Source organism: Magnolia sinica, chromosome 2 (genome assembly GCF_029962835.1).
Source record: "Magnolia sinica isolate HGM2019 chromosome 2, MsV1, whole genome shotgun sequence".
NCBI lineage: Eukaryota > Viridiplantae > Streptophyta > Magnoliopsida > Magnoliales > Magnoliaceae > Magnolia > Magnolia sinica.
Genome location: NC_080574.1, coordinates 34,581,110 through 34,602,711, shown reverse-complemented (window position 1 = coordinate 34,602,711; position 21,602 = coordinate 34,581,110).

The window sequence follows — 21,602 nt, the reverse complement described above, 5'->3', positions numbered from 1 at the left end:
GAAATTTTGTAGAGCTGTGGCCCACCCATGGGAGGACACCCTGTGAATTTTTAGGCCCAACGGGCCCCTGTACTGACGTGGTGCAGCCTGGAGTGGCCTGCCAGGCTGGGATGCCTAGGCTGGGGCGTCCAACCTTGGCTGGCCGTCCAGGCCACTTTGTGGACCCACCTTAATGTATTTTATATCCCACCATTCATCCATGAGGTGTCCATAGGGGCAGTGATCATCCTCCCTCTATAGTTTTCCATTTTTGGAGCCCATTAGATGAATTTTTGGGCCAAATACCCAGGCCTATAAGGCTGTCCATGGGATGCCCAACCCATATGGCTATGTTGGAAATCCAGTCTAGCAGCATGGCCCATCAGATGTATATGTTCAATCTACTCCCTTCATCTGGTGGACCCCCTGTGGCATGTATGAGTCACCAGGAACTAAAATAAATGTACAAAGTAATTAATTTTTGAATTTCCAACAAACCAGATTGTGGGTGGGCTGGAATTTCAACAATAGGCCCATGGTTGCTGCCCATAAATGAATATTTTAGTGTAGTGTGGTCCGCCAAATATGGGGACATTATTACACATATCTTACCCCATTTTAGCTAGATTTTTAGGCTTAATTAGTGCATATTTAAAGCCCATTCCAATTGGGTTTTTATTCGACTAGTCTTCTTAGTTACTTGTTGGGTTTTCCTAGGCCCATTATCTTGAAACTTTTGATAGGCCCATTGGACCCTTGGGGCCTATATTTATTCATGCCATTGTGATGGATTGTATGATCCAATATTCAAGTAATTGGGCCCTTGCTTGCCCATTAAAATAAATCCATACTCAGGCCGAGATGTGAGGCCCAACTTGTTTCAAATATAAGGGGTTACCCATATGTTGGAATAATGGGTTGCCCATTAGGCCCACCACAATGAGTAGTCTTATGATCTTTATGGTTGGGCCTAAACCTTGCTTGAGGGCCCACCATCTTGCTTATGTATTAGGGCTTAGTGTATGGCCCACTAGGCCATGGATTGCTTGGGCCTTTGAATTTACTTTATATGCATAGCAGGCTACCTTTTGGGACTTAGTTGAGGTTGGATGTCCTCCTTGGTGGCCCTAAGGTAGGCTCATAGGGTTCCTATAGGTGGTTGAAGGTCCATCTTAGGCCCTTGATTAGGACCGCTTATTCTTCAGGTTTATAACCCTCTTAGCTTGTGGGTTACCCCAAAGTATTGGGCCCCCACTAGAGGACTTCACTTCTCCTTAGAGTACCTATCTATGTATTTAGACCTTGTCCCTTCTTAGGAAGGAGGAATATATTCTACAGGTAGCACTCTTACATCATTGTGACCCATATGCATCATGTGTGTGAATTGATTGCATTGTGTGGTGGTCATAGAGGGATGAAGTTTCTCCCCTTGTGCACATTGAGTGCTTGAAGCTAGTGCATGATCTGTATGTGTGACTCATGCATTGGCATTGCATTTCATGATGACTGCCCTTACTTCATCAGGGCCTTGCCTCCACAGGGATATTCATTGATGGTCATATGTGTGGACACCGAAAATATTACTTGAGCATACCGGGTGCATAGGATGCCCATGGGTGAAATTCTTAAAAAATTCCATGGTACCAAGGATCTGCTCCAATGTTGTGACCGAGTGGAAATTATGAGAGCACGAGAGCCTTATACCGTTAGGTTGTGACTCCCACTGTCGTGTAGTCGGTTGGGCAGGGGTGTGGCCTTATCTGCCTAGTGTGAGGAGGCATTGCTAGGTTGAGTCTGACTAGCTCATAAATGGGTCCGCTACTGTCAGGCCTTACTGGTGATTGGTTGTCCATAGGCAAGTAGTGAGGTCTCCTACACTCATTTGACTGTGCGAGTCTGTAAAGCGGTAGTCATTCAGCAGTGTATTGGACCTCGGTGATTTCCTTATGATTGGAAAATGTACTTGATATGTAGATTCGGATATGAGCACTGACATCACTTTGCATTGCATTCACATTGGCTGTAAAGCCCCCTTATGCATCACCTTGGTAAGGCGCCTAATACTCATTGCATCGTATTCATGATAAGCCTTGGTAAGGCTAGTGAGATTGTCATTGAGTATGTTTCCCTTCTTATACCTCCTATTATTCTTCTACACATGATTGTCACACACTTTCATCACTCTCTAAGTTCCTATAAGCTTATGCACGATTGATGCATATAGGAGATCTTAAGTAGGCGTTATAGCGGCAGAGCTTGATTTAGAGTTGAGCTTGAGGACCCAAGTGTTGCAGATCTTCTTCCCACTTCTTTTGCTATCAGATGTATTCCTTTCCTGCTTTGTATTTGTAAAAGTTCAAATTCATAGTGGATTTTGTAATGTGTACCTTTGTTATTCTCAGATATGCTTGTTGTGATCTTGGGTATGCTCGTATTAGGAATGGTTAAATGGTTATGAAAATCCTCCTTGTGGGATCCTAGGATCGGAACCTGCCTCAAGAGGCGAGAATGGGGTACTACGGAGGCTATTGTGCCCAGAACTGGCTATCGGGTTCCTTGTGAGTCCGGTTACCGAGTCTGGGGTGTGAAATTTGATTTCTTCAGGGTTCTTGTAAATCTTTCTACTTTTTCTTTTGTTTTCCTTTTAGGATGTTAGTCTTCTCAGAATAATCTCTTAGTTAAGGCTAATAGATGAAACATGTAGTTTATTTTGATGTTTAGTTTGCTTTAATTCAAGTATATGTTGAACTTCCATTAAGTTTTAGTTTAAATAAAGATATATTTTCAGTTTTCTATTATTTATTTCTAATTGAAATTACAGTAGATGGTGTGAAAGCTTTTGATATGATCTTATTGGCTTTGGAATTGTGTGATCTGTAAAAGTTGTTGTTCGCCATCTTCTATGGGCAATACGGATGATTGAATTCCCTATGATCATTGTAACTAAATGGATATTTTTGAAGTAAACTAATGAAATGTTCAGATTATGGTTTAATTGCTCCATCATCCAATTGGATAGGATAGGACTTCGATGCTAATCGAGTCATTGTTGAATCAAGTAGATTAAATATTGAGATTGTTATAGGTGTATTCTTAGATCCTTAGTCTTTTTATCTTTATTAATTAAAATATTTTTCTTCATCACTGGATTAAAAACCCAGACAATCAAGTTAGATTTAGATTAGTTGTAAATCGTGTTCCCCATTCCCTGTGGATTTGATCTCGGCCTCACCGAGTTATTACTACATTCCGACCCCGCACTTGGGTTTATGAACTAGTTTTTGGCACCGTTACCAGGGAGTGGCGTTGAACACAATTAAGTTTATATTTTATAGGTTTGATTTTTATTTTTGGTTAGAGTTTTCTTATTTTCTGAATTTTTCTAATATAAGGTTTATAGAATTTTTCAGTTTTCAGAATTTTGTTTTTAGGGTTTATCTTAATTTGTTTTATCTCTAACATTACTAATATAGTTTATTGTTTCTATTTTTAGGATCTTTATTCTAGTTCTTCTCTTCTGGTAACATCTTCCCTTACCCCCCCTACTTGCTTTCCATATTGTTGTAGGATTTTTTCTTTATGAATTTATTTAAGAATAGATTCAGAAAGTTTAAATTGGAGAGGTGAACCAACAATCGATTCTAGTGACTATCCTCTTGGATCCCTTACCTTTAATATCCAACTAGAAACAATTTAAGAGAATTCACTTTAGAAATACATGGATGCTTAAGAACAAGTTAACCAATTCGTCGTAGACATTAGAAAATCAATAGAAGCAATGAAATCACGCCTTAATGAGGAGGAAGAGGCTAGGTTATCCCGGCCTCAACTCAATCTAGAAATACAATGCGAGGAGAGTGATTCCAATTCGCTTGTAAAGTATACTGACTTTGAGAATAAGAAGTTGGATTATGCTCATGAGTATACAATTCAATTTTCCGAAGAGTCGATCTCAATGACGGTCAAAGTTATTGATCGAGAGGCAAAGGTAGTTTTCAAACATAGTGATGTTGACCCACTCCAACCACATGACACACTTGATTCCAATGTAGAGAATGAGTCTCTTTCAACTAAATGTCTCGATTCTTTAGAAGTTCACTTGGCACACTTTAAGTACTCTAATGATAATATGATTAAGGACATAGTGGATGCCTTGTGAGAAAATACCTCGGTAGTTGATACTGATCGGGGGAATCATTATTCTGCAGCCTCTCCTTCCACACATGCAGAATGTTCACCAGTAAAGGAGGAGCAAAAAATTGAACCGAAGTCTGAAACTTCGAAATGTGTTAAGACTACACTGCCTAATGAGAATTTTTTGAAATTTCACTTAATTGTAGTCTCTGATTCATAGTGGTGTACTAACATTGAAAAGCTTTCTATCACAGGTGAATATTATCCACTCTGGATACCTCAGGGGATTAAAAGAATTTTTTTTGCTAAGGTTCATAAATTTCTTTAGACATTCATGCTCCAAGACAACTAAGCCTATTACAAAAATGGCTTTTGGATGATCTTGTTGAGAAACCTACTAAGAAATTTATCGAGGTGCTGGCCGGAAGAGGAACCTTTCTATATGACTGAGTAGTTTTTCCTTGATTTCCTAGTTTAGTATTAGGTGATTTATTTTCTTTTTTATGATTACTTTTCTTTTCACAGTTTAGTTTAGTCACTAGAACCACATTTTATTGGAAGATCGTATTCACTTCACAGGTACTCTTCATCTACTTCCCTTTATTTTCATTACCCTCAATTTTTCTCTCATTGTATATGTTTATACATTAAGGATAATGTAGATTTTAGGTTGGGGTGTAGGTTTCCCTTAAAAATTCTTCAAATTTGAGCAAAATTGTTAAAATTTTGAGTTATAAAATTTTTTCAACATTTTTAGAAATTTCTATGAAAGTAAGTGATTTTAAAGATAATTCATATATTAGAATGATAAGATACTTAATTATTGAAGATTATTGAACCTAAATTCTAGTTATATGATAGATTTCAAGGTTAAGTTTGAGTTATTAATTCATAATTAGTTGTTTTAAATATTAATTTATTCATGATTTCATATATCACATCTAGCTTACACATTAAAGTATAAGTTTGATATTGAATTGTTCACTTGATGATTATTAAGAATGATAAGAACTAAACTTGGAAAATTTGTCCATCATGTTCAATGAAAAGAAAAGAATATAAAAAGGTGAGAAAAAGAAAATACCCAGCAACAAAATTGTTGTCTTCGTCGAAAGGGCTACCTGTTAAAGTTCATTAAGGATTGTTGAAAAGAAGAAAAAAGTGAAATAGTTTAAAAGCCATCGATGGAAAAATCAAAATCTGGAAGAATGAAGTGTTGAACTATAAGGCAAGTTTTGGTTATCTTGAACTCTTTTGATTATCAATCTTATCATGAAAAAATAGAATTGAACCTTTGGTTGTGATAAATCTAGACTTCACTATGCACCCATGGAACTCAATGTTTAGAATTGTTCTAATTAGAGGATTAATAATTTGAACTTGATTAGGAAATTTACGAAGTACTAGAATTTAAGAGAAAGTAGTGCTCAACATTAATGCATTTTAAATTTTTATAATCTAGATTGTTTTTAGAACTGCTTGAGCTTATGGAAATTAGACATTGGTTTTCAAAATATCTTTCGCATGTTTTGCTTAAGAGTAGCAGATACCTTCTTCTTCGGCCTTGTATTTGAACTATAGGGCAGTTCAAATTTCTTTTATAGATGATGTCTATGTGTACAGATCATACATCCAATTAGAGAGCGCGATCAGTATGTGTCCATGATATCGGATTTCATATTCAGCTCGTTTGTTGCGTACAAAAATATGTTCGACTGTTTCTTGGTCTGTTGCCTTAGGCATTAGCTAAAGATTTAGATCTAAGATGTAGCAAATCTTTAAGGTCGTTAGGAGAAACTTTGTAAGTGTTATTATGTTTAAAGAACATGTCACACCTGGTTTGTCAAATTTCGTCTTGTTAAAACAACTTAGCATAGTGTTCTTCAAGTTATAGACAAGCTCATGTTTAAGTTATAGACAAGCTCATGTTCAAGTTGAAGTCTAGCTCATGTTCAAGTTAAAGACAAACATATGTTCAAATTGAAGTTAAGCTGAAGTTCAAGTCACATGGATCAAGATGGAAAGTTCACCTTTAAGTGTAAGTTGAAGTTCTATTAAAAATGCTATTAGAAAATCAAGCTTCATTGACAAGTTCAACTCTTATTGATGAATCAACTAGTAGACGATCAAGCTCCTTTGAAAACTTCAAGTTTCTAATCCTATGAAGTTCAGTCCATATAGATATTTTAAACCTTAGAAAGACCTTAGGTTTAAGGGCTTTCAAAACATATTTAAATTGGGTTTTTATACTTATAATTGACTAAGTTTTAACTTGTTTAAGTTCTGCTTCGACCAGTTTAAGAAATTTCTCAGCTAGTCCAAGAAACAGCCTAAGTGTAAAAGAAATTTTCTTGTGTATTCGACTAGTCAAGTGGAGTCCTCGACCAGTCGAAAGACCCCCTTCGACCAGTCGAGGGTTCCTCGACTTGAAGTCCAGTAACTATATTCAAATTAGATTATGCTTGCTCAACTAGTCGAACAGACTGTTCGACTAGTCGAAGATCTGTTAAATCTTATCCCGCTCAAATTTAAAAATTTGTTGGAATTGAATTTGGTGTTTCGACCAGTCGAAGACTGCCTTAGACCAGTCGAAGGAACATATTTTTTTGCTATAAATAGCGGTTCTTTTTCAATCCGAAAAGAGAACTTAATCCTATCAAAGCCCTTATTCAAGAGAGAGAGAGAGAATCCTCATTTATTGTCAAGCTATCACGTGGTATTTATAAATTTATTTTATAGCTTTTTCATTAATTCCTTTATCTCAAAACTCTATCATTCTAATTTTCAAAAGAGTGTTTACTCTTATTGAGATTTGAGGGAATTAGTGCAGGTAGCATTTGGGTTTGAATCTAATTAAAATCAACTAGAACCCTGGACCTTTTCTATTAGACTGAACATCAAACATTTAACATTCAAGAAAAGCGATCTACGGCTACAACATCTTCTTCAGTGAAGATAAGTATAATTTTTCTTTCTGTATTTGGTTTTTTTATGAGATAGTCAGAAAATCTCATTAGAGGTTTTATCTGAGATAGTCTGAAAATCTTAGAGAGGGGTTTCTTTGTTTTTGATCGCCCTTTAAAATCACAACTGTATCAGGTTTTAATGTGACTCGGTGAAAACCTTGTTCATAGTGAAAGTCGAGATTAAGAGGTTAGTAATCTTGGGAGTGGAGTAGGTGTGGCTATTTGAGAACAGTTGTTGTACACATCGAACCACTATAATTCTTGGTGTTTGTGGTGAATGTTTTCTTTTTGCATTTATGGAGAATGTTTGTAATTTCTTTTATGCAAAAGTGGTGAATGTTTGTAATAGATAGGTTTACCTTTTCTTTCTTGGTTTGAGATTTTGTTTCTTACAAATGTTCGTAAAATAAGGTTGTCCTACCTAAACTTTGTTTTGGGTGAAGGTTGTCCTACGAATTAGTTTGAATTAAATTTTCAATACTAGTATGATTGATATTTCAAATTTGTTTATTATTTCTGCACTTTAATTTTTTATTTAGCATAGTCCTATTTAAACCCCCTCCAGGACTGTTAAGCTCACCTTTTCGGTATTAAAGCTAAGTTGCACATTTTTGGATTAATTTCCTGAGTTAAATATATAGAGCTTTAATTATGTTAAATTTTGATTGTCTATCTATTGCTAGGCCACTATTGAGGGTCAAATATTGCATATTAGAACCCATCTATTATTTGGTTTTATGAACATGATAATGCTTAATATTCTATTTTAATCATGTTTGTGTTACAAGGTGAATTTAAGAGCTTAGATTGAAAAAGGATGTTCAAAGCATGGGTTTAACACTCAAGAACCACCAAAGCCAAGAATGGATCTGATGAAACCAAGAATTAAGAATGCACACACTAAAGATCTAAGAAAATCAAGTCAAGAATGAAGAAAAACAGAGTTTTGAAGTGAAGTTACGTAATCCTTAATTACTCTTGGCTCCGGTTCGACTAGTCGCTCGACCAGTCCTGGTTTGACCAGTCGAAGATGCTCGACTCGAATTCCAAGGACTAAAATAACCAATTTTCTATCCTGCTCGACCAGTCGAGGGTGTCCCACTACCGGTCAAGGACGTCCCACGACCAGTCGAGCATTAAGCAAAACTTGCGCGGACTGCGTAAGTTTGAGATGGTTTCCAGAAATTTTCACTCGGTGCGAAAGTTTAAGACCTAAACTATAACCCTAGGGCACTCCTACGCATCATCTAGGGTTAGAGGAGTGGAGTAAAAGCATGGAGAAGCTGTCGCCAAGAGTTTTTCTTCCCTTAGTAGTTTTTATGCTTTTCTTAAGAGATTTTAGTTCAATCATGTCTATGGTGGGCTAAACCTCTTAGCTAGGGCTAAGAGGTGAAGCTCGTAGCATGATGGGATGTTTCTATTGCTTTAATTCATGTTTATAATGAACTCTCTTTAATTTTAGTTTGATTATAAGGAATACTTTCAGTTTTTAATGGTTTGTTTTGACTCAAATTACAATAGATCTTCGATAGCTTTGAGTATGTTCTTTTCATGTATTGAGATTTTGAAATTGGGAAATCCTATTGTTCTCCATCATCCCATGGGCATGGTTAGATGATGGAATCATCCATAACTTTCACAGTTCTCCCAGATTGGTTATGGGATTGGTAAATCCTGTTGTTTGCCTCGTCTACTGGGCATGGTTTTGTAATGAAATCACTTCCAATTCTCACACCTCTCATCCATTAAGAACTAGGTCAAAAGAATTTCATATTTTATTTTACTGAGATATCTTCCAATTGGATAGGATGGGACTCTGATTCCAATCGTGTGACTTGAATCAAGCATAGATCTCCCTGATCTCTACAAGTGGATCCTTGGAAACCATAGTTTCCCACCTTTGAATTTCTTAAGTTTTTCATTAAATTTCTCACAATTACTCTCAAATATTTCAAATTTAGGTTTTCATCTTTTTCTAGTTATTCTTTTAGTTACTTTCAGAAAACACACGAGATTAGTCCCTGTGGATTTGACCTCAGTCTTACCGAGATTATTACTACATCGCGATCCTATACTTGGAGTTGTGAACAAGTTTTTGGTGCCGTTAACAAGGATTAACGATTGCATTTTTATGAGATTAGCTAGTTTTAGAATTAGGTTAAGATTAGGATTTTTCTATTTTCAGGATTAGGGTTTGTTTTCTTTTTTTAGGAACTTTCTAATTCTAAGATTATTTTTTTTAGAAACTAACTTACTTTCTAATTTTAGGTTTAGAAACTTTCCTAATTTGATTTTAGAAACTTCCTTTTTCTCTTTTTAGAAACTTTCTTTTACTGTCTATTTTTATTTTTAGAAACTTTCTAATTTTAGAATTTTTATTTTTAGAAACTGACTTATTTTGTTTTGTTTTGCAGGAATTTAAATAGGAACTTCTAATTTGGTAACTTTTTTCCAATTCTCTCTCTCTCTCTCTCTCTCTCTCTATTTTTAGAATTCTTTTCTCTTTTAAGTTTAAGTTAGAATCTGAATTGAGGGCTGAGAATGTTTCATACCCAAGTGGGTCCATGACAACACTCGACGTCTTTTGAGTGAAGGAGGATTGGTTGAGGGGTTATCTATCCATTACAGGATTAGACACCACTCGAGATCCCCAGAGTTAATTGAAGTGACTGCTGCAAATCAACTGAGAAGATAACCTCAACCTAGGGTTGAGGAAGTCTAGGATGAGAATGAGGTGTATCAAGCACCCTCGCCTTGTACTTTGCGAGACTATTTACAACTAGCGGGGGTGAGTATGCCCTCATGCATGATTTTTTCAGAAAATACAGGACACATGGATATCAAGCCAGGGGTGATCCAACTCCTTCCAAAATTCCATGGACTTGAATCTGAAAGTCTATATCTAGACTTGAAAGATTTTGATGAGATCATAGCCCCTTTATATTTTCCTAACGTGTCTGAGGACACGGTCAGACTGAAACTCTTTTCCTTTTCTTTGAAGGAGAAAGCTAAGATGTGGTTGCATTCACTACGTCCCAGATTTATTGGCATATGGAATGACATGATAAGGGAGTTCATAAAGAAATTTTTTCCACATCATAAAATGAACACCCTTAAAAAGTCAATCATGAACTTCACCCAAAAGGAGGATGAAACATTCTTCCAATGTTGGGAGATGTTCAAGGATCTTGTTAATTCATGCCCATAAAACGGTTTTAAAACGTTGCGCATTGCACACTTTTCTATGATGGACTGACATCTTCCATGCCGCAATTGGTTGAGACAATGTGCAATAGGGAATTCATGAATAAAAATATTGATGATGTGTGGGACTACTTGGACAAACTTGCTGAAAATGCACAATCATGGGACACTTACCCAAAATCAAGCACCACTTCTAGGCCCACTCAATCAAAGGAGTGGGGTGGATTATACCTTCTGAAAGAGGATGATGATATCAATGCTAAAGTGTCAATCTTATAAGAAAATTCGAGGCCATGGAACTAAAGAACGATAAGGTTAAGGAAACTGTTTGCGGTATTTGTGCTTGTAATGTTCACACAACTGAAAATTGTCCAACAATACCTGCCTTTCAAGTGGTGTTGAATGAGCAATCCAATGCCGTGAACAATTACCAAGGATCTTTCAGTGGATTTACCTCCAATACATACAATCCTAATTGGAGAAATCATCCAAACTTTAGTTGGAGGAATGGACAAACTGCTACCCCTCAAGGTTTCTCTAATCAAATTCCAAATCAAGTGAAACCTAAAGAAGAACTGGTTCAAAATTCCACACAAACTCAAGAGCTTACTCAAGCAATATGAGAACTTACAAAATAAATGCTAAATATGGATTTATGTGTTACGGTTATATGGAGGGGGATGCTTCCTGCTCAACCTCTCCCCAGTCTCATACCACAATATGAAATAAGTGATTCAAGCTCTTTAAATCAAATGGAGTAAGCTAATTCTATTACCGCTCTTAGGAGTTGGAAAATAATTAACAACTCTATTCCGGTAAGAGCTGAAAAGCCTAAAGACTCGAAAGAGGACAACGATAATAGACCTAGCACAACTCCATAAAAATTGGAACTGGAACTTCAAGGCAAGCCGATTGCCCCATTCCCTCAACGGTTAGTTGCACCAAAACCTTTCTCTAACTCTCATGACATTATAGAGGTGTTGAAAAAAGTGAAGGTCAACATCCCTCTACTGGATGTGGTTAAACAAATACCTTCATATGCTAAATTTCTGAAAGACTTGTGTATGACCAAAAGACGACAAAATATTCAAAAGAAAATATTCTTAAATGAAAAAGTGAGTGTCATCCTAAAGAAAGATATGCCACAGAAATACAAAGATCTCAGTAGCCCAATCGTCGCTTGTGTAATTGGAAACTATCGGATTGAGCATGTACTTCTTGACTTAGGAGTAAGTGTAAATTTGATCCCATACTCGGTCTACGAGCAACTAGGTTTATGTGAATTAAAACCTACCTGGACCACATTACAACTTACTGATCGCTCAGTTTGTGTATAGAGAGGGATAATCAAGGATGTGTTGGTCCAGGTTGATAGATTCTACTACTTGGTAGATTTTATCATCCTGGATACTCAACCCATCACGAACATGAGTACTCAAATTCTCATCATTCTTGGTCGCCCATTCCTTGTCACTTTAAACGCAATCATTAATTGCAAAAATGGAGTCATGAGTATGTCTTTCGGGAATATGACATTAGAGTTAAATATCCTTTTCAACACAGGCAAACAGGCAGAGGATAATGACAACTCCCACGACATTAACTTGATTGATTCTTTCGTGTAGGATAGAACTTTGATGACCTCATCCTCTGACCCTCTATAGACATGTTTGGCCCACTCCCATGATTTAGATGATAGTATGATTAGGGAGACGGGAGCCATGCTTGATACTGTGATGGTACTTGAAGTTAACCGATGGAGGTCACAATTTAAAGAGTTGCCTCACTCCAATGTAGTGCCTCTACCGTTTAACCTAAAGGCACCGAAGCTTGACCTAAAACCTTTGCCCTCTAATTTAAAATATGTCTATTTAGGTCAAGATGAGTCATACTCGGTGGTGATTTCTTCCACCTTAAGCAAGAAGAAGAGAGTATGCTCATCTTTACTCTCATCGAGCATAAGGGAGCCCTTGTATAATCGATTATAGACCTCAAGGGAATTGACCCTTCGATTTGTACTCACCGCATTTATCTTGAGGATAATACGAAAACCTCTCGGCAATCACAGAGTAGACTAAATCTAAGCATGAAAGAAGTAATTAAGGCCGAGGTTCTTAAATTATTGGATGTGGGTATCATATACCCAATATTCGATAGTCAATAGGTGAGTCCAACTCAGGTGGTTCCCAAGAAGTTTGGAATCACCATCGTAGCCAATGCCAAGAATGAACTTGTGCCAACCAGAGTTATTACTGGTTGGAGAATGTGCATTGACTATAGGAAGTTGAATATTATCATAAGGAAGGACCACTTTCCTTTACCATTCATCAATCAAATTTTGAAAATGCTAGCCGGTCATTCCTATTACTGTTTTCTCGATGGGTATTTGGGTTACAATCAGATAGAGATAGCCCCTGAAGATCAGGAAAAGACCACATTCACATGTCCCTTTGGCACCTTTGCTTATCGAAGGATGTCATTCGGACTGTGTAATGCCCCCGCCACTTTTTAGCGATGTATGATGAGTATTTTTTTTGACATTATGGGGCAATATCTAGCGGTCTTCATGGACGACTTCTCTGTCTTTGGTCCATCTTTTAGCGATTGTTTAGAAAATCTTAAATGTGTGCTTAAAAAATGTGAAGAAAAGAATTTGGTACTCAATTGGGAGAAGTGTCATTTCATGGTTCGTAAGGAAATTGTCCTTGGATATATCATCTCATCCAAGGGAATTGAGATAGATAAGGCTAAAATTGATCTTATCTCTAACTTACCTCCACCTAAGAACATACGAGACGTACGATCCTTCATAAGAGATGCCAGTTTTTACAGGAGATTCATAAAGGACTTTAGTCACCTCTCTCGTCCTTTATGTAATCTATTTCAAAAGGATGCACCATTCGAGTGACTGAGCAATGCTAGGAAGCTTTTACTAAGCTCAAGGGTATGTTAACCACTGCACCTATCATGCAACCACCCAATTGGAGCCTTCCTTTTGAACTTATGTGTGATGCGTCTGACTATGCTCTTGAGGTGGTTTTAAGCTAGAGAAAAGACAAGAAGCCCTATGTTATTTAGTACACAAGTAGAACTCTAAATCCTGCCCAAGTGAACTACTCTACTACAGAAAAGGAACTCTTAGTCGTAATGTTCGCTTTAGACAAATTTAGGTCTTACTTGATTGGATCCAAGATCGTCATTTACACAAATCATGGGAGACTTAAATATTTTCTTTCTAAGAATGATGTTAAGCCCTACCTGATAAGATGGATCCTCCTACTCTAAGAATTTAATTTGGAAATAAAAGATAAAAAGAGAGTAGAAAATGTAGTGGCTAACCATCTTTCTCGCCTTGATCTCTCTGATTCCCTTGAGACGACACATATAAATGACATGTTCCCTGACGAACAATTGTTCAAAGTCTCTCATTCACCTTGGTTTGCTGGTATTTGTAATTATATTACTACAGGTTTCACGCCAACACATTGAACTGCGCAAGATAAGAAAAAAATTCTTCATCGAGGTTCGTAAGTTCTTTTGAGATGATCTATATTTGTTTAAATATTACCCAAACCAAATCTTAAGGAGATGTGTGCCAAACAATGAGCATCAAAGCATCATCTCCTTGTGTCACTCTTAGGCCTGTGGTGGTCACTTTTCTACTAAAAAGACCACGACCAAGATTCTGCAGTGTGGCTTTTACTATCCAACTATGTTCAGGGACACTCATGAGTTTTACAAAGCTTGTGAGTGTTGTCAGAAGCTGAGAGCATTGTCCCGTCAAAATATGATGTCTTTAAACCCCATTCTTATCATAGAAGCATTTGATTGTTGGGGCATCGATTTCATGGGACCATTCCCTCAATCCTTTGGGAGTTTATACATTTTACTAGTAATAGACTATGTCACTAAGTGGGTTGAAGCAATTCTATGCCTGAACAATGACCATCAATCAGTCATTAAATTCTTAAAAGAGAACATCCTTTCTCGGTTTGGAACGCCTCGAGCCATCATTAGTGGTGGGGGCTCATGTTTTTGTAATAGGTCATTCACAAACTTAATGAAGAAATATGGTATTTCTCACAAGGTGAATACTTCATACCACCCACAAACAAGTGGATAAGCTAAGATTTTCAACAGGAAAATTAAACACATCTTGGAGAAAACAGTTAACCTTGACCATAAGGATTGGTCAATCCGATTGACCGATGCCTTATGGGCTTACCGTACTGCATTTAAGATCCATATTAGAATGTCTCCCTTTAGACTTGTCTACGAAAAACCTTGCCACTTGCCTGTGGAGTTGGAACATAGAGCCTATTGGGCGATTAAAAATTTGAATTTCAATCTAGACAATGTTGGCTCACTACGCAAATTTCAGTTGAATGAACTCCAAGAAATTCGAAATGATGCGTACAAGAACTCGAGAATTTATAAGGACAGGGTGAAGGTGTTTCATGACCAACACATTCTTCAGAAATCATTCACACTAGTTCAAAAGGTCCTCCTGTACAATTCTCAGTTACATCTCTTTCCTGATAAACTCCAAACTCGTTGCACTGGCCCTTTCACTGTTACTAATGTCTATCCTCATGGGGCTGTGGAGATTCAGAATCCAAACAATGACAATGAATTCAAAGTGAATGGACATCGATTAAAGCCATTTGTCAGGAAATTTGATTCATAGGACATGTCCATACCTATGAATGGTCCTGTTTATCAGGATTGATCTCCTAGTCTGACGGAGGCATAATTAGGTTTATTACTTTCTGCCGTTCTAGGATAGTTTGCTTTCTGCCATTCTAGGATAGTTTGCTTCCGCCACTTTAGGATAGTTTATTTTTGGTTGATAACTCTTTTGCTAACCACCTTCATGTTGAGATCCTTTGGAAAAATCCTCAAAATTTCTTCATCATATACTATCTTTCCATCACTTCTCTTTCCATTACATTGTCTTTTTTGCATTAAATGCTTATTTCTATTACATTGAGGACAATGTAGATTTTAGGTTAGGGATGGGAGATTAGGTTACCTAATCAGTGTTTTCTTAGTTTTAAGCAAAATTTGAAAAAAAAATTGAAAATTTTTCAATGTTTATTTGTTTGGAAAGCGAGAAGTTCTGTATTTAAAACTATTTTGAGTATGATGATAGGATAGAAATCAAATTTTGAATTGTTAAAGTTGGAGCAACTAAGTAACTTATCATTTATGGTTCTTTTACTTTATTGATTAAGAGTAAGTTTCAATATTATGTTATTTATATTGTTTTCAGTGAATAGTACTATAATTTCTGATTGTTAGTATGATGATCATTGAAATATGTTGAGAATCGAGTCTGGAGAATTTTATCCACCTAAAAAGAAGAAAAAGAACCAGTTAAAAAATAGGAGATCAACATAGAGATCATAAAGAATGAAAAATGACAACATCTTTGAGGGGAATAGAAAATGTCTTTGAAAAGGATGTAATGTTTGAAAGAAAAAAAAAAGGTAAAGATCAGAAGACTAAATAAGTACAAATGATTGTCGATATAAACTTAAAAAAACTAGAAGAAGAACGAAAAGGGAATAAGTTTGGAATCAATACTTGATTTTTCAACCAATCTTGAAGTGATGACCATGGCTAATATTACGAAAAGATAGTATTTTCACTGAGCATTTGAAAAACTTGATATGCGAACTATGCTCTGACCTAATGGATAAAGGACTTACTTGATTAATTGCCTATGTGATTCAACTCTAGGTTTCCAAAATCTCAATTTCTCATCTTGAGTCTACTCATTCATACTTGATTACACAAAAAATTATTTTCTAAAAAAGGTTTGAACATTGCGCATTAAGGTTCATTTTTCGCATACTTTGCTCGGGACTAGCAAAATGTTGGTTGGGGATTGTGTTGAGGGTCAAATATTGCATATTGGACCCCATCTATTATTTGGTTTTATGAACATGATAATGCTTAATGTTCTATTTTAATCATGTTTGTGTTGCAAGGTGAATTTAAGAGCTTGGATTGAAAAGGGTGTTAAAAGCATAGATTTAACGCTCGAGAATCACCAAAGCGAAGAATGAATCTGAAGAAACCAAGAATGAAGAATGCACACACTGAAGATCCAAGAAAACTAAGTTAAGAATGAAGAAAAATAGAGTTTTAAAGTGAATTTGCGTAATCCTCTACTAGTCCTGGCTTCAGCTCGACTAATCTTGCATATGCTTAACCAGTCCTGGCTCGACCGGTCGAAGGTGCTCGACTTAAACTCCAGCAACTAAAATAGCCAATTTTCTATCTTACTCGACCAGTCGAGGGCGTCCCATGACTGGTCGAGGACGTCCCATGACTGGTCAAGGATGTCCCACGACCAGTCGAGCGTTACGCAAAACATGCGCAGACTGCATAAGTTCGAGACGATTTTCAGAAATTTCCACTCGGTGCGAAAGTTTAAGACCTAAAACTATAAATAGGGGTCCCTAGGGCACTCATAAGCATCACCTAGGGTTTGAGGAGTGGAGCAAAAGCATGGAGAAGCCTCGCTAAGAGTTTTTCTTCCATTTCCTTAGTAGTTTTTATGCTTTTCTTAAGAGATTCTAGTTCAATCATGACTATGGTTGGCCAAACCTCTTAGATAGGGCTAAGAGGTGAAGCTCGTAGCATGATGGGATGTTTCTATTGCTTTGATTCATGTTTATATTGAGCTCTCTTTGATTCTAGTTTGATTATAAGGAATACTTTCAGTTTTTAATGGTTTGTTGTGACTCAAATTACAATAGATCTTCGATAGCTTTGAGTATATTCTTTTCATGTATCGAGATTGTGAAATTAGGAAATCCTGTTGTTCTCCATCGTCCCTTGGGCATGGTTGGATGATGGAATCATCCCCAACTTTCACAATTCTCCCAGATTAGTTATGGGATTGGTAAATCCTGTCGTTTGCCTTGTCTCCTGGGCATGGTTTTGTGATGGAATCACTTCCAATTCCCACACCTCTCATCCATTGAGAACTATGTCAAAAGAAGTTCAGATTTGATTTTACCGAGATATCTTCCAATTGGATAGGATGAGATTCTGATTCCAATCGTGTGACTTGAATCAAGCATAGATCTCCCTGATCTCTACAAGTGGATCCTTGGAAACCCTAATTTCCCACCTTTGAATTTCTTAAGTTTTTCATTAAATTTCTCACAATTACTCTCAAATATTTCAGATTTACGTTTTCATCTTTTTTAAGTTCTTCTTTTAGTTGCTTTAGAAAACACACGAGATTAGTCCCTACGGATTTGACCTCAGTCTTACCTAGATTATTACTATATCGCGACCCTATACTTGGGGTTATGAACAGTCACCACTTTTTTATAGCTCTAACTATTCATATTGGAAGGCCAGAATGAGAATTTTTCTAAACTCTATAGATGAAAGTATATGGCAAGCCACTGTGATCAAATGGAAACCTCCCATGACTGAAGTATTAAGAAGTGATGGAACTAAATCTATGAAAGAAACTGCATTCTATTTATGGACTGCAGCTCAGAAAAGTGAAAGCAGTATAATGATAAGGCCTTAAATGTCATAACTTGTGCCGTATCTCCTGATGAATTCAATAGAATTATTTCCTGCGATAGAGCTAAACAAGCCTAGGTTATCCTTGAAATGACACATGAAGGAACTTCTATAGTCAAGAAATCAAAAGTTCAAATCCTCACTACCAGATTTGAGGAAATCCGTATGGAAGAAAATGAAAATTTTATAGACTTTTATATGAAGCTAAATGACATAGTAAATTCCATGTGGGGTCTAGGATATGGAATCCCAGAAAGTAAGGTTTGTGTAAAAATAATGCGATCTCTTCCTGAGAGATTTAACTCTAAAGTTACTGTCATTCAGGAATTGAGACATATTGATCTTATTAAGGTTGAGGAGCTAGTTGGCTCTTTAGAAACATATGAGTTGAATTTTAAGGCTCCAAAAGCTAAGTCTGTTGCTCTCAAATCTTCTAAATCTATTTCGAAAGAAACTAATTCTAATTATGATTCTGAAGAAAAAGAAGATGATATAGCAATTTTCGCTAAAAAGTTTAATAGAATTTTAAAAAACAAGAATAGATCAGATTTTCAAAAATCAACAAATAAAAGAAAAAGAAAATCTAATTCTTGAAAATCTAAAATTAAGGAAAGTCAATGTTTCAACTATCTCAAATATGGGCATTTGGCTAATAAATGTCCTAAAAATGATAAATCAAAAAGAAAGGGCATGATTGCTACTTGGGATGAATCATCTGACTCTGAAAGCTCTTCTTAGTCTAATGAATAAGAACAGGAGTGTATAGAAATAAAAATGATATAAAAGCTCTTATGACCTTAGCCAGAGTCACTTCCTCAGATAGTTGTAAACTATCTGACAATGATCTCAGGAGTGACCCTGAAAATGAAAATGAAAATGATCTTCAAGATGCCTACAATGCTCTATATAGAGAGAGTTGTAAAATTGTTGTTAAATTGAAAATTCAAAAAGAAAAATATGTTAAATTAAAAGAAGAACTTGAAAATGCAGTTTTAGAAAAATCTTAATTTTCAGATTGTTTTGAAAAAATAAAATTAGATTTAAGTTTTAAATCTTTTGAATTAGAAAATTTCAAAATAGAAAATGAGAAACTAAAACTTGGAGTTTCTTCCCTTTTGAGTTCTAAGGATACTTGGATATATACCCATGGAGACCCAAAACTGGAAAAATTATTATCCTCATCCAGAAAATGTGGTGACAAGTCAGGTCTGGGCTATCTTAAGAATGATTCCTTGAAAAATAAGAATACACTCTTACATTTGTAAGAGGAGAATCATCAAACTCTAAAGGTAAGAATTTGAGAAATTATGGTTGAAATGATTTCAAAAACTCAAAACCCTTTCAAGTTCCTAAAAATAATAAAACCATCAGCTACAAATATCAAAAGAATAATAGATCTCACTTAACTGAAAAAGATAGTGGACTTACTTAAAGAGCTTTTGAAATCCAACTCAAATGTTTGTGAAGTTTATAGAGATAAGAGAAATCCTAACTCTCAAATGCAGCAAAACTCAAAAGTCACTCCTAAACCTAAAACCATTATGAAATGGGTTTCAACTATCAAGTGTCTTGTAGTCCACACTGCTTTTGAAGCCATTAGCCATTCAAAATGGTACCTACATAGTGGATGCTCAAGGCATATGACAGGTGACAAGGTGATATTTCTGAATATTAAAGAACTTAATGGTGGTTCAGTTACTTTTGGTGATTGAAGCAACTGTAAAATAATAGGCCAATGTACTATACAACTTCCTAACTTCCTCCCTTTGAAAATATGCGTTATGTTGATGGCTTAAAACACAACCTTTTAAGCATATCTTAAATATATGATAACAAACATAGTGTGAAATTTTCTGATCACGAATGTGAAATAATTAATGTGAAAGGAAATGTGATATTAAATGGTCACAGGACCTCTAAAAATTGCTATATTATCAATAACTCTTGCTCATCTAACCATTCATGTTACATGGCCCAAATAGACAAAACTAAACTTTAGCATAAACATCTTGGTCATGTTAACTATAGAGATCTGTATAAGCTGAGCAAAAGAGATCATCTATAAGGTTTACCCAAACTTAAAAAGATAGAGAAAGTATGTGGTGCATGCCAAATTGGTAAACAAACTAGGAGTAGTCACAAAAAAGTAAACTCCTTAGCCACAGCCAAACCACTAGAACTACTTCAAAAGGATCTAGTAGGACCAACTAGAACTGAAAGTAGAAGTGAAAAGAAGTATTTTCTAGTTATTGTTGATGATTATACCAGATATACTTGGGTAGACTTCTTAAGAGAGAAATTGGATACTCTCGATGAATTCAGAAAAATTCTAAAACGAATTCAGACTGAAAAAGAGATGTCTGTGATCAAAATTAGAAGTGATCATGACATAGAGTTCGAAAATAGCAATTTTGAGAAGTACTATGATAATCATGGTATATCTCATGAGTTTTCTACTTGCAAAACACCTCAACAAAATGGAATTATTGAGAAAAAAAATAGAGTTCTATAGGAAATGGCTAGCATAATGTTAAACAACATGAAACTACTAAAAAATTTATAGGCTAAAGCTGTTAATACTGCTTGTTATATTATAAATTGAGTTTATATTAGAAATTAAAAAATAAAACATCTTATGAACTATGGTTTAATAAAAACCCCACTATTAAATATTTTAGGACTTTTTTATGTAAATGCTTCATTTTAAGAGATCAGGAAATTTTAGGAAAATTCGAAGCCAAAAGTGATGAAGGAATTTTTCTAGGCTTTGCCCTAAATAGTCATGCTTACTGAGTTTTAATAAAAGAACTAGGGTGATTAAGGAATCCATAAATGTGGTAATTGATGATCAACAAATCACACCCACTCCTGATCTAGATGATGATGAAGTTAATATAAGTGATATACCTGAACTCTTCATCAAAATCAGCTGATACTAAATTAAGATTAGTCAAAGACCATCCAACTGATCAAATACTTGGTAACCCTAGTACTGGTGTACAGACTAGAAAAAAATTAAAAAATATTCATAATTATGTTTGTTTCACTTCCCAAATTGAACCGGCCAATATAAATGAAGCACTTAATAATGAAAGTATGATAAGTGTCATATAAGAAGAACTAAATCAATTTGTCAGAAATGATGTGTGGTACTTAGTTCCTAGACCTTCTGATAAACATATAATTGGAACTAATTGGATTTTTAAGAATAAAACTGATGAATTTGGTAATATTATCATAAATAAGTCTCGACTGGTTGTACAAGGGTATACGCAAATAGAAGGTATTGATTGCAATGAAACCTTTACACCAGTTGCACGTATTGAATCCATAAGATTATTTATTTCAATTGCATATTATATGAAATTCAAAATATATCAAATGGATGTCAAAAGTGCATTTCTAAAAAATGACTTACATGAGGAGGTTTATGTTGAACAACCTAAGGGTTTTGAGGACCCCAAATCTCCAAATCATGTATACCTTCTTAAAAAGGCACTTTAGGGTTTGATACAAGCTCTCAGAGCATGTTATGAAAAATAATTTTTACTTAGTCATAACTTCAATATGGGTAGCATTAATAAAACTTTATTTGTCAAAAAATATAATGATCATATACTGATAGTACAGATCTATGTTGACGATATAATTTATGGATCTACATGTAATAATTTATCTATTGAGTTTGCAGATCTGATGAAATCCAAGTTTGAAATGAGTATGGTTAGTGAAATTAACTACTTTCTTGGATTACAAGTTAAGCAA